Source organism: Melozone crissalis, unplaced genomic scaffold (genome assembly GCF_028551555.1).
Source record: "Melozone crissalis strain CALT ecotype California unplaced genomic scaffold, PUWL_Pcris_2 ptg000034l_1, whole genome shotgun sequence".
NCBI classification, from domain to species: domain Eukaryota; kingdom Metazoa; phylum Chordata; class Aves; order Passeriformes; family Passerellidae; genus Melozone; species Melozone crissalis.
This window is the reverse complement of record NW_026535812.1, coordinates 18,716,485-18,731,007: the sequence shown is the minus strand read 5'-3', so window position 1 is coordinate 18,731,007 and position 14,523 is coordinate 18,716,485. Positions and strand designations below refer to the sequence as shown.

At 42.9% G+C, this 14,523-nt stretch overlaps 1 long non-coding RNA gene across 5 annotated transcripts in view; it reads left to right on the top strand.

Moving 5' to 3' along the window:
- The window catches only part of LOC128940678 (uncharacterized), a 257,964-nt gene extending 244,044 nt beyond the window's left edge, over window positions 1-13,920 (top strand). For 3 of the 5 annotated variants that reach the window (XR_008483307.1, XR_008483308.1, XR_008483309.1), the window contains 4 exons: window positions 1,479-1,642; window positions 2,648-7,328; window positions 8,310-8,401; window positions 13,497-13,920. This is a non-coding gene — a long non-coding RNA (uncharacterized LOC128940678). The remainder of the gene's footprint in view (window positions 1-1,478; window positions 1,643-2,647; window positions 7,329-8,309; window positions 8,402-13,496) is intronic. The other 2 variants (XR_008483311.1, XR_008483310.1) reach the window with 2 other exon arrangements.
- Window positions 13,921-14,523: the final 603 nt, after the last annotated feature.

The following is a 14,523-nucleotide window of genomic DNA, read 5'->3' as shown; positions in this document are numbered from 1 at the left end:
TCTCAGCCCCAAATGGTCTAAATATTATTGTTTCAATGGCATTGAGGGAATTTGGAGTGAAAGTGTTACACAGAGAAGATCAGGGAGTTCTGCTCCATGGAGTTTCTAACCCTATTCCAGGAGCTCACTTTCTGGCTCAGAGATCTCAGAGGAAGGGCGCCAAGTTCCCCTATTTCAGGTCCAGGTGTCGGGGTTGCAGTGGTACCTACAAGGCAAGATGCTCTGTGGTCTGCAGCTGTCTGTGCTGAGGCAAACATGGTAAACAGCTTCCTACCACGACTTAGGGATTTCCTGCTTTCCCGTGATTTATATGAGAAATTCCTGGAGGAGGGTAGGCCACACAGAGATCCCCAAGCTATAGGCTGACATAAAAGCCTTGTGATATTGAAAAACACCACACAGCATGCCAAAAAAATCTCTGGTGGGGATGAGCGAGAAAGGGATTCCCTGAGGAGGGTGCTGAGCACCAGGCTGGGGCATGCGGTGAGAGTGGGGGAGCGCAGTGCCCTCTGCTCCCCTCTCCCTCAGGAAAGCAGCCCCATGGCGTGGCAGCCCAGTGTGCAGCCCTCAGTGCTCCCCTGGGCTGGCAGGGCCGTGGGAGAGGCAGCGCTGGTGGCCAGGTCACCCTGGGAACTGTGGGGCCCACCAGAGCTTAAAGCCTGTGACTCAGGAGATGCTGATTTTGCTTTACAGCTTTCTGTAGCTCCAGTCATCTCTGTCCCGAACCGGAGAGGACCTCATTTCCTGCCCAGTGCTGTGCCAACCACAAGGTCTTTTCATAAGGCTGCCAGGGGTGCCTGGCTGCGGGAAGGACAGTCAGTGTTTGTCACCAGGGAATGAGCTGGCATCATAGCTCTAATCTGAGTCAACAACCTGGCTAGCCCTGAGCATGACTTCATAAATCATGGTATCTAATTGAAAGGCACGTGCTTATATATAGTGTTGTTCAAAAAGAAAGAGAAGAAATAGAATCTAGCAAACATTTTTTTCTTCCCACTAGCCCATTGATCAGCCACCTGATTGTTTCAATTTACATTATTTCATGCAGAGAATAAAAGAAAGTATAAAAACATCTTGTATAGCCATAACAAAAGCACAAATGAAAAAATCCATCTCCTAATGAGAGGGTTAGCCTTTTTCTAACACATCCTTAATAACAGGGAAACAATCTTTAAGTGTTTTTAATTTAAATTGTTTTCATGTTTAATTCACTATTGCTAAATAATATTATTAAGTGTATGTATCTATTTAGCCTTGAGGCATGTGATATTTCAAAGCAATTGAACCAGTTTTGAAAGGAGAAAGGGTCCTGTACCATGCCCTCATTCACTTTTTTTAATGTTAGTTAACACACATACGCTGGACTGCCTTTTTCTCATCCTTCCAGCAGAAATGAAAAGTAAGCCTGGAGCAAAAGATCAGCTCTGTGCTTTTTGCTTGGCACACCCAAACCTCCTGCTTTATTTTTGTGTCCATAGGGTCTGTGTGATGTCCTCCCCTGAGAGGCGACTCAGCAGCTCGGTCCCTCTGCCATCTCAGCACTGCCACTGGAGAAGCCCAGGAGGAGCAGAGCAGTGGCTCTCAGCAATTTGAATATCCATATTTAACTCTTCAAACAACAGAAGATACTTCAGAACCATGTGTGAGACAAAATGCCATAAAGTTTCAATCATTAAACCTCTGTTTAGCTGTACTCCAGAAATGAGCAGTTCATAACAAGCGGGGAATACTGATTGACAGTTTGCCATCAGGAGCCCTTAAGTAGGATTTTTCCAGCTATAATGCAGTGTACTCTTCACTGCTCCCTTTTGCAAGATGCTATTTCAAGTAGAGGAGCATGAGGAAAATTTACATAAAAGCTTTGTGTGTAATATGTGATTGCTCTGAAATTAAAAAGCACCAGTTTTCCCCTTCTTTTTTCAGAAATGAAGGGTGCACTTTGTTTTCTTGTTTACCTAGCACACTCTGTGATCCCTTGATGTGTTTCAAGTGTTTTCTGTCAGCATCACTAGACCTTGCTTACCTGCTAAATTTTAGGTGTGAAGTGATTAGTGTTCAAAGTGCCTGAAAAAACCAGCACTAACGATGTCTGACAACTTTTGGGGTTTTTTTTGCTTTTTCCTCTTAAATAATATTTCATGGTACATTAAATAGGTTATGCAGTCTCTTCTGAGAGACCAAAGCAAGGTACTGCTGCATACTTAATGTTTCACCCAGTAGATAGTTTTTAAAAGGAAAAAAAACCCAGAAGGCAGCATAGAATCCTTTCCCTGAGCCTTGTCTCAGCTTCTTTTCAATTCAGTGAGAAATGGTAGCAATTTGGAGAAAGCTACAGAAAGAAAAATAAACATTATTTCACAATAAACCTCTTAGCATGTCACTTGTGATCACCAGCAGATACTAGAAATGCTTCTTGTTAAATCCACTGAGCATTATTTCTTCACAAGTTGAAATGCTTTCAGCCAAACTGTTTTCTCAATGTTCCCATCGGATGTACCACTTAGAGCCCGAGCAGCCCAAGAGAGAAGCAAACAATTAAAACTTTTACGTGTTTGATTCCTGACAGACATCCCTATGAGGTAGGTTTTAACGTTTTTTTTTCTTCTTAATTTTTCGTCTTTTTTTTTTTTTTTTTTTTTTTTTTCAGTAAGAAGGATAAGCTTGGAGTGCCCAGTCACCGTGGTAACTGCCAGAAAAATTCTCCTGAAGTTTGAAGAGGTCAGCTAACGGGGTCAACAACTCTGGCCTCTCTCTGAGCCGGGCCTGGCAGGCTCCATCCTGCGGTTGGGGTGTTAACGCAGGCTGAGCCCTGGGAGGTGGGCCATTCCAGCTCTGATATAAATTTTTTGAGTCAGTTCACGGCCTGGACTCTCCAGGTGGCCTCCAAAATCGATTGTGACCTTGTGACCCTGTCTAACGGAGGCATAGCATCCAACCTAAGTAAGGATTTAGCCAGGAACGACAGCTTTCCACTGAGTGTTATTGGGGACAGTACAAACAGTTTGGGAAGCAAGGAGGTAGGTATGAGGAGTAGAGGTCATTAAAAGCATATTAAAAAACAATTTAAAAAATCCTTTTTAGTTGAAAGTTTTTATTTGCAGTAACCATTCCTTAAATAAACCCTTCTGGCAACTATTTTTTCCTTCCATAATAACATTGTATCAAATGCTTCAGTGCATTAATACATGAAAAATTGGCATTTTGCATATTCCAAACCAAACTAATATTTTATCTACCTCTGGATTTTGAACTTGCAAATGAAGCTGGCTGACATGTGTTAGTTAACTAGATGCCTGTGAAGTGTTTTTTTCCTTAATACCATACAAACTAGGAGACTGCTTATTAAAGTAGGCTATTTACTTTAGGTAGCAATTTCCCTAATATGTGCATTCTTTTTAGATTCAAAAGTCTCTTAATCCCTGTAATCTATTTTTAAACTGGGAAATTAGGTAACATTAAGAATACTGTGAAATGAAAGTGTGAGAGTTTCACAGAGTTTTCCTTTACTGGTCTGCAGTACAAGTAGAAAAGCTACAAAACTGATTATGCATTTTTGTAGGAAAAAAATTGATCATGCTATGATGGTATTCATAGAGAACATGATATTTTTTTTCCTTTAAGATTTTAAGCAACAAACTATGTGGAGGAGGGAGGGGCTGTTGCAGAGTTCTGATTTTGTTATTGAATTTAGAAACTTGCTCCTCTGAGCAAGTGGATTGGCTCTCGTGTTTTATCCCCCTGCTACAGAACTTCGTGCGTTGCTCACATGAGTAATTGGTAGCTGTCAGATGAGTAAGTGGAACTACACTGAGGAGCAAAGTCCAGTTTCCAGCTGGAAAGTGCTATCAGACTTTAAGTGACTTTAAAACTTCTCTGAAGGAAGAAAATAGCTTTAATATTTGTCCCCAGTCTTAGAAAAATTGTGCAGTGAGACCCTTGCCCAAACACTTCGTGTGCTTGGCAGGGCCTGGCTGTGACATTTTTCTTCCCAATCCCTTCCCAGCTGAGCAGTTCCCCCGAGGTTGGAGGAGCTGCAGAGACAGGGCCATAAAATGCAGTTCAGGAAGAGCATCTGGGCAGTGCTGAACATTACTGCACTGCTTAGAAGTCCCACAGGTTGCAACAGCAAGAATATCTAACTTTTACTTGCACTAACGCCTTACTCTGCAGAAAGAGCCCCACAATCCATGGATTTTTGGCCAAGGTCCTGACTTTTATAGAGTCATCATAATCTGCTCTGGTGGGAGCAGGTTTGAAGACCAGGAGTAAGAAACGGGGCTGAATTTTGCTATAAAATAATTTAAGGCCTGCACCTGCACATTCAGATATTCATGGTATTTAATTCTATCCTGAATACTAATAATACTTGGCTTTTGGTGGTCATTTTTAACAGACCTCTGCTGAAAATAATTTTTTCCCATTAGGAAGCATGTTGATTCAGGGCTTCTGTGATTGAGCTTGGGAAGATGAAAGTTACAGCCCTTGGTGAGAATCAGAATATTTGCTTGTTTTTCAGAAAATTAAAAATAGGACTGTAAATAGCTGGATGGTGAATCTTCAATATTTTCAAAAGCATCTGTGTATTTTTCAACATTTTTTCAAAATATGTACTTACATCTGTTTTGTATTGCCATCACTCAAGGACCAAGTTCTACTGACAGGGGATCATTTCTGAAAATAGATGGAACTATTCCACTGGAACTTTTGGACCAGAATTGCCCCAGATTTGCTCTAAACAATGAGGAATTGTTGACAGAGACAACAACAAGGAGATCTCAGGAACTTTAACTTGCTTCAAATTCTTTAGCGTTGACTTCTGTAGATCCCATTGAATTTATAATCAGCTGCAAATCTACAAATGTGACTCACAAAAGGTCCTGGTCTTGCATGTTTTGTACCTCTTCACATTGCTCGGTTCATGCACACCCATTTGGAGTGCCTAGAGGTGCCTGTTAGCAGCAGCTGCAGTGGACAATTCTTCTTCCCCATCAGTGCAGTGAAGTGCTCACACAGCTTCATTTGACCTTTTGGAAAACTGAAGTGCAGGCTCTTTGACTTTCACCAGAGGGATGTATGTGAATGGTCTTGGTGCTGTGTTAAGAGATAAACCAGCAGAACCACCAAAGCCTGTGGTGGTTCCCACCCCTGTCCTATGGACACTGATAACCCCTGAGGCCTTTGAAAGTTTGCTGTGGCTATTACTATTTAATACAATGGAATTGTATTAAATAGTAATGCCCATGGTCTTCAATTTAAATTTGTATTAGTGGAGTATGTGGCAGTCTGCAAGAGAATCTGAGGTCTGAGGGTAATCTGCTACCTGAAAGCTCAGAGGATGTTTGCTGTACAGGAATATGTCTCAGGTCATGGGCCATGAGGTGGTGGGAGGTATCTTGTTAATGTTTTCAAATTAAACATATACTCAGTTAAATGAATGTTTTTTATTACTCATGCAAACAAACAAAACCACAAAATCCCCACTTCAAAATGAAACAAAGAAAATCAAAGTGATAAATGGACACTGAAGCTTCAGCCTAGTTTGTGTTTGCTTGTGTCCAAAGCCTGCACTGCCAGTGCTCTGCAGAGACAGAGAAGCCCAGCTTTAGAGAGCAGCACGTTGCCATGGCCTGGATCAGGGCTGGCAGAGGTCTCTGGGCTCTGGAGGAAGCCGGGAGGGCAAATGAGCACTGGGACTTACAGGTGAGCTGGCAAAAGGTCCTAAACAAGTGCTGAGCTTCCGTCTGCTTTTACTTCTTCCTCTCTGCCTTGAGAGTGTGTGGCTGGTGTCCAGAGGAAAAGTCAAACTAATTCTGATGCTTTTTCCTATTCTGGGTGGACTAATTCAGAGAAAGCACTTAAGGCAGCCTTTGTGGAAGGGTTACAATATAGGTTGATACTTTAGGAACTATAGGAAGTTCTTAATCCTTCCCTGCCTACGGTGCTGTCATTTATAGACCCGCTATTGTCTCATCTTTTATAAGGATGTTTCCTTACATTAAGGTCCCAAGAGCAACCAGACTTTGCCATTGTTCCCAGCTATTTCTGTTTGTGCCTTAATGCACAGCTAGTATTCTGTTTATGCTTTCACTGCTCTCCTACGCAGCAGACTGTACCTACACACCAGCTTAGGTGACATCACTCTCCAAGCATTCATTTCTGTGTTTCTTTTTTTTTCCTCCTGATTTGTCTGTGCATCTTGATTTTGCATTAGCCTAGTTTATTATAGATAACATGATAAAGTACATGGAACTTTATGCATTTAGTTGTCATTTTATCTTCATTTCTTGTTTGATAAACTTGCTTATAAAAAAAAGCTTTTAGGAGTGTTTTTTGCAACAACAAAACCCCTCTTACTATGTAAGAAGAATGAATTCAGCCATGAGCAGAAAAAATTGAAGCATAGATAATTTTGAATGTATAAAATTTAGCTTGATGTTAATGGTGGTTTAATTACTGGATTTTTTTTTAGTATGGCTATTCATAAAGACATCCATTGTTTTCTGGTTTGTTTTATGTCCAGATTAGCCCCCTTTAGAACCTCATTTCTGGCAATCTCAGCAACACGTGAGGGCCTGGCAGCTTGTGCAGACATTGCCATCTTCCCTCACTGCTCCTTCTCCTGAGCTGTTCCACCAGCCCCACAGCCTGTCATTCCTCAGGAGCCCTTAATGGTGCCTTTCCTCCATCATCTGCTCTGTGGCCTTCCAGAACCAGGTCCTTTTGTCAAAGTTTTCAAACCAATTTAGAAACAGATACTGAAATAAAGGCAGGTGACGTGGTGGTGGGGTGACATGGTGTCATTGCCTTCCTGTCCTGCATGGGAAGATTACAGACTTTCTCCAGAGCTCAGCTCTATGGCCATGCAATGAGAATGATAAAAACAACATCTTTGCAAAGTGCTTATATATCTGAAAAATTTGATGCAAATTAAAAGCTACCTAGGTTTTGTCAAACCTAACTCTACCCAGCACTTCACTTTCTCCACTGCCCTCTCAGCTGCTCAAGATTTGACAATAAACCTTTTAGAGTTTTTGCATCATGCCTTGCAAAATGTGACATTTGGGCTTTTAAACTACCCTTGTGTTATAACATACACAGCAGAACTAATATATCCTTTTTCCACATGCATCCTCACTTTGCTGAAAAAAAAATCCCAGCGCTGAACAAACTACAAACAGTCTGATGATGCAGGGTGAGGAGTGCCCACAACCTCTGTGTGCTCAAGGCACAGCTTTATCCCAGCCCTCAGTGGGACAGTGCACATGGAAATGTGGGATCTGTTCCTTCCCAAGCCCCAGTGATGCCTTGCTTTGCAGTTCCTCTCGCTGGTGAGTCGCTCTTGTAATTTCCAGTTATGTAACCCATCTCATTTTGTGAATATGTGAATTTAACAGCTGTCAGTGTCAGCAGCGCCTGCGAGGGGTGTGTGTCTTTTTTTTTTTTTTTTTTTTGGCAAGCTGGCATTACTCATCAGTCTCATGGTAGTTTTGTTTGAAAAATGCTTGTGTTAGAAAAAGTGGATTTATCAGCTCAGCACTGTATGGTGCTAGCATGCAGCTCAACAAAAGACAAGTGCTCATTTCAGTAACGCTTGCAGCATTTCATGGGGCCCCCAAATAGGCTGAACAAGGCTTCTCTGGCAACTAACCCCAAGTACAGTGGGAAACTATTAAAGTGGCAGTGTCACTGCTTGGAAAAGGGATTTGGTTTTCTTCCATCATTTATTGCTGCAGTTAGTTTTTTTTTTTTTTTAATTAAAGACTATGAACTGCATTAGGAATTTCCCTGAATATTGGAGAAAAAAAAGAGGCCTTACTGAAAATTTGTGCTCCTAGAAGTGATTTTTTTTTCTCTCATGGTTTCCTGGAAGGTAGATCAAACTGTCAGTCTGCCCTTCCCAAAGTGGATCTGTTTTATGGGGAAAAATAAGATACTTGCAGCTTTTTCAAGTAATACTACAAAGTCAGTGGTGCTGCAGCCTTTCAGGGAGAACTCATTCTCTGTTCAAATCAGTTTATTTTCAGAATGATTTGCTGCTCTTACACTTTCTTTTGTAGTTGCTCTTCCAGAATGCAAATACAACCTGGAGAGTTTTCTGTATTTAATTGAATGTGTCAGGTGGTTGAAATCATGTTTTAAAACCAGCATTACATACTGCAAATGTGTCAAACCCTTTGTTCACATTTATTTAAAACAAATGTATTTTTCAGTATTTATTTATTTATTCTCTCTGTTTACACTTCACACAGATGGAAAAGCTAAACCAGTGGGTTCAATTTTTGCTGTAATATTGCCTTTTACATTTTTAGGTTCTCATATCCTGGCAAGATGCTACAAATCCCACATGACAAAGATCAGAAGGAAATACTTATTTGAAGAAAGCTCTGTCATTAGCTGTGCTGTAAGTTTTATAAAAGGCTCTATTTCATAAAATGCAAATTCTGGACTAATTGTTCCTCTGCAAGCCTTAATGGTCTCTGAGCTGCATAGTTAATCTACTACCTGCCTCTACTCACACAGCCAACAGGATTTAGAGCTGGGTAAAACACGCCTTCACACATCAGTTACATCTATTTTAACTTTTCTTCTGACAAGTTCTACTGATTGTTTACTGTAACTTGCACCCAGACAAATGGATTTGGACTTGCACACTCCTAAAGCTGCACAACAGACAAGCACAGCCCCCTGGGGACACCCACCCACAAAAATGTTCTCGTGGGTTCAGCTCCCGTGCGTGGGTGAGCTCCAGAGGCTGGGGGGAGGAATGGGTGGATGGGATTCCTGAGTCATCTTCTGTTCCCTCTTGGAGAGAGGTGCCTGCAGGGAACTGTCTGCTCTCTGCAGGGCTGTGGTTATCAGCTCCTCAGAGCTGTAGAGGCCATAAACATGAATGCATTGTTGTGCTGCACACACACCATGCACCCTGCACCTGCAGTGTCCTGCAGCCACCTCTGGGTACCTGGAGCTCACTGTGGTCAGCCCTCTGGCTTTCCAACACAGGTGAGGACAGCATTGAGGCAGCAGGTCAGATCCTTGTATTCAGCTTGGTACTCAGAAAACTGGGTACTTGCTGCAGTGTTTCTGGGGTGTGGGCAAACCCTGGGTCTTTAATCAGACCAGACACAGGTCAGGGACTGAAATATTTGTCCCACACCTACCGCAGCAAAGTTGTGGTTGCTGACTTGAGTGACAGGGGAATATAGGACTGGGATGTCTCAGCCCAAAGTCCCTTAAGCCTTGGCTTCATGGGTGAGATCCTGAACACAGCCAGAGCCTATGACATTAAAGGCTTTATAAAAGCAACAGTGCCAGTTTAAAATCAACCTCCCACATTACCAGCAGCCCCAGCAGGTGTAATGTGATCCAGGTAGCCCAAGCCAGTGAGTAAACAAACTGCTGCTTTCTGAATGAGCTGCACCAGAGAAATGCTTCTAACTGGGAATTGCAGTGGCTATTTGCACTAAGTGAGCTGTGCAAATGAGCAGGCTCCTATGATTAATTCTGTGAAAATGAGTGGGCTCCTATGATTCTAACTCTTATTCCACACAGGTTTTTCTCTCTACACCCAAAATGAAGCAGGACAAATGTTGCAGGGAAAGATTTCCCTCATAAGCCTGGAAAGTTTAGTGGTATTGGGCCTGATCTAGCTGCTTGAACTTCAGTGGGGTCTGTTGCTGGGTTTCCTTAAGCTAGAGAAAACAATCCTGCTGCTTCCAAACTGCCAAGTCAGTCAGAGGAATTTAATATTGTCCCTAAAGAAGCTGCTTTGCTGCTCTTCTGTTGGGTTCCCAGTTCCATTTCCAGTAAGCAGTATTAACTTAGGGATTTTATACTTGGCTATAACGTTGCCCTTTTTTTTTTTCCTTCACCTCCAGCTCTTAAACCATCATAGAGCCTTGCTGTGTAGACCAGCTGAACCTGAATGCTGCATTTTAGATCCTCTCGGTGTTACTGCCTGGCTCCCTAACTGGAGAAGTGCATAAAAGCAAAGAAGGTGGATGTGTCCAAGTAGAGCCTGGGCCTTGACAAATCCCATGGGCTTGGCAGACTCTGACTCACTGTGGAGTCCTTGGAATGTGCAGACTGGGGGTACACCACACTGAGGACCCAGCAACCCAGCTCTGTTCCATGGTTTCTGCCTCCCAGTCTGGGTCCCATCCTGCCCCAGAGAGCCTCTCCCCCCTCCCCAGCCCACGCTCCACTTATTCATGAGTTATGATAACATATAAGCAGCTTAGAGAATTCTTATCGGAATAAGTTGAACACAATGCAGCATTTAACTCTTAATGACAGCCACCTCTGACTGTGAGTGACATGTTATAAATTATGTTTGAACTGGATTTTTTTTTTTCTTCAGAGGCAGATATTCCCTCTGCCACCCAGTCAGCCCTGTAACGTTGCACTTGTGGCCTTAATCCCACTTGGATGTGTGCCCTGCTGCCTCCACTTTCCGTCACTTGGGTACTTTAGTATTCTTGAACAAGTGAACAATCTTTGTTTCTGTACCTTATTAGGCCAAAGACCATAGCAGCAAGTGATGGCATCAGCAGGCCCTGCAGGCAGGATTCTCTGCAGACACAGCCAACCTCCAACAAACCCCTTTTTATCCTCCTGTTTCTAGGAAGAATTATGATGGTGGTGCCCTGCTGTTGATCAGTCAAATCTGTGGTAGGCCTAGAGATAAGTCCTGTAAGTGTGGTGTACTGTAAAACAGCGGCTCCCATTCATTAGTAGCTTGTGTGTAATAAACCACCCAAAGGAGGGGGGTGGGGAGGGAGAGGGACGAGCAGCTGCAGTGTGCAGGAACAAACAACACAACTCATTCTTGGGAGCCAAAACTTTCTAATTTGCTGCTGGGCTGCTGGGAGCACTCAAATTCTTTCTGATAATACGCTCGTGCCCTCAGTGTCTCTCCTGGAGTTTCCCAAGTCCTGCTCTCTCGGGGTCCCCGAGTCTGGGATAGTTTCACTTTGAACCCAAAACACAGAGGGGAGCTGAGTGGGAAGGAGGGGAAAACACCAGTGCCCAGTGTTTGCAGACTGAGGCATAAGAAAGCCGTGGACTCCCAATCATTCTGCTGGGAATGGCTGGTGCATGGATCTGCTTGTGCAGTGGGTAAACAAAGCATCACATGGGCTGCAGAGCAAGCAGGAGGCAGGGAGCAAACCCAGGGCTATCAGGGCATGCAGGAGAACAGACTGTCTCAGATGTGTTACTGATTTAGAGCACACTGGAATATTTAGGAACCTCTATCTCCCAAGAGGTAAAATCTTCAAACAAACCTCAAATGATTAATAGCTGAAAAATTATTTGGCCTTATCTGTTCTAGTTTTTTTCCACAAGTTCTGGTAAATCTTTACAGCTTGTAGGCAGGTGAATTTAAGTGGAGTCTGCTAAGTATAATGTAAGATGTTGCAGGTGTTGAGACATCACTAGTGCCTAATATTTGCATAGCTGTGAATACGTTGGTGCTTTTGGATCTCAGCCTTGGACCTTCCAACTGCCTTCCAACATTTCAGACCAGGATGTGAAATTATTGAGTGTTGCACAACTGCTCTCATAGACCAGGCCTTTGTGCTGATGTTTGTATCATCACAGGAAAATGAACTTATTTTCAGATAGCTGCTGCTCTGGAGGAGTGCTGTACCCTCACAGGAGATGACAGTGACTGCTTTTTCCAGGGATGTACCAGGCTGTGATGGTGCCTGTGCTGTCTCCTAACATTTCTATAGACAAGGGCTACTTTAATGGCAAATTCAGGCTTGGGCCAAAATGCAAACACTCTTTATTGTAGACAAGGCAAAATCGCAGATTTGAGGTTTTCCACTCTCCTGGAGAAGATCCATCTCCCTCCTCTCTGGGAGGAGCTGTGCTGTGAGTTTTAAGCTCTGAAATGAGAGGGGCTTCTGCTAGACTGCTGCTTGGTAAAGTTACCCAGTGAGCTGAGATGAAAACACCCTGAAGAGCATCCACAAAACACTGTTAACTAAACCTGGGCATAAAATAGGTTTTTTATCTTCTGAAACCTCAGGTAGTACAGCTTAGGTAGTTCTCATTGTGGCATTCTGGCATTTTGAACAAAGTCAAAATAACTTGACATTTTGGTTTTCCTTCCCCAGGTTTAGGTAGGTAGGTGAGTTTATAACCAAAATTGGCTGCTCACTGCCCATTCCCAGCATAGAGCCCGACTTCTCTATGCTGTTTCCAGGATTTTCAACTAGAATTGCAACAAGGGGCATTTTATGGGAATCTCTCCATGACTTTTCAAAGAAAATTGCAAAGGTAACACCTCTGGTAATTGCTGCACTGTGTAAGTAGATGAGAGAACCATCAATTGGAAAACTCCAGCACTGGTCAGACTGCCCTGCTCCCTGACAGCACACAGCAGGTACCTACCTGTGGTCCTGTTGTCAGCAGGTTTGAGGTTATAGATGAGACCAGCAAATTGAGTGAATGTTCTGGGTAGCTATGAAATCAGGGGGTGGAGGGTTTGGTTTTTGGTTTTTTGTTGTTTTTTTTTTGGGAGGGTTTGAGCCCCATCCCCAGCACAAGCAAAGCCATGTAATCCTTTCTTTTGCAATTAGAGCTGAAAAATAGCCCCGGGCCAGAGCACTTGCACAAGGAGCAATTAGACAAGCTAGACACTGGGAAAAGCTAAAAATAGTAAATAATCTGCCTCCATAAAAATACCTTGAGCCATTAGAAAAGGACATTTTATGAATTTCCTGGGAATCATTTAGTACTTTAATATGCTCACAGTGTTCTGCCTGGAGGGACTATATTCCAGCTGCTGTTTGGCAGAGGTAAACATGAGTAACGTGACTCTCTTCTTACACTTGAGACACTGAAAAAACCTGACTAAGTCCTGAGATTTTCATGCCTAGCCAATTGAAATTGGGGTAATGAGTGGATTCATATTGAACTGAGAAAAAATATGCCCTAGTGCTCTTTAAGAGACAATGTCCAAGAGGATGGGGGTAAAAATGACTTATTTTTGGTTATTTAATGTCTCAGCCTAGTCGCCTTTGAAAAACAAAGTAATCTATGATATTTATCCATTAGCTGAATCCAAACTATTATAAAAACTCTCCCTTTAGAAACTATATTATTTGAAAAAGAGGATGACAACTGCTGACTTTTTTTGCAGCACTCCTGAGCTGGATGAAATGTATAAACAGAAAAAACCTAACCACAGCTGAATATTTTTAGTGCTTTGCAGGGACTACATATGATGCTATTTAACTAAGAATGCCTCGAAAAGGATGATTTGACTGTTTCTGGTTAAGCTTCTGATGCAGGCTTTAAAAATGCAACAAAACTCAGACCTGAGGTTTGCAGGCAACAAACCAGAATTAGCTGTTTGCTAATACATGTGAGAAAGGGGTTGAAGGTTGCTGCAACATTTTTGGGGTTTTTTTGCTGGTTACTTGTGTAATAGTGTTTGAAAAATGTTGTGAGTATTAAATCACATTTTGTTCTGTCTTCTTTATTTACAGGAGATACTTCAAGAGGAAAAAAAGCTATAAATTGAAACAACAAATTGTGAGCATCTGTGTGCACATCCCTGTGCATCCTGGTACCACTGCTGGCACACGGCTCTCAGGAGGAGTTCAGTGATGGCGACAATGCCAATTTCAGTTCCTGTCCCTCTGTTTCGGAGTGGGGTCTGATGTTTGTTCCCAGAGCTGCTGGTCCCCACCCCAGCACAAGGCGCTGCCCGCAGGGATGTGACGCTGGAATTGCCGGAGCTCTGTCCCCACCGCTGACTCGGAGCAGCGATGTTGGCGGCGGAGGGGCAGCGTGGGGCCGGCCGGGGTGGCGGGACGGAGCAGCGCTGGTCCTGGGGCTCTGCGGGTGCTGGGCACCCCCGGGGGCTCTGCAGGGTTAACCCGTTCTGTGCCGTGCATCCACACACAGTGTTTGCTCACTGCGGAGGGCAGCTCCCACTCCCGAGATCCAGCCCATACCCCGGCCCGTGTGAAACTGCACAAAGCCTCTCCTAAACGTGAATTTAAAACGCTTTCAAATTGACAACCTCCTTTTAAATAAAAACATTTATGTTAAGCGAAAGGCATGTTTGCCTCTACAAATAAATGGAATTATGGTTCTAAGACCTGACTTAATCCTGAAGTTCTTACACTGCACAGTAAGTAGAAAAGAAAGAGGATTGTTTGGAGGAGCAGGGGTTAGCAGGATCAGGCTCCATCTTACATCTTCCTGCTCGTTTTCCTTCTGGCATTCAATATACCTTTCTCAGAACTACCTCTGTTTATAACAATGCCAAAGTAACTTCATGTCTTTTACCTGATTGAAAATAACGAGGGATGATACACAGTGTGCCCATCCAGATTTCCTGCTGGAAAAATTTGAGGATTGCTAAACAAACAAAAGATGCTCTTCCTCCAAATGTATTTTTATGCTAAAATCATGTCCTTTTGAAATTAATTTCAGGACTCCTCTCAAATGTGTTGTAATTCTTTGTTCTTTTTCTACACTGTTTTCTTTGTGAAAATGTATTTTAAA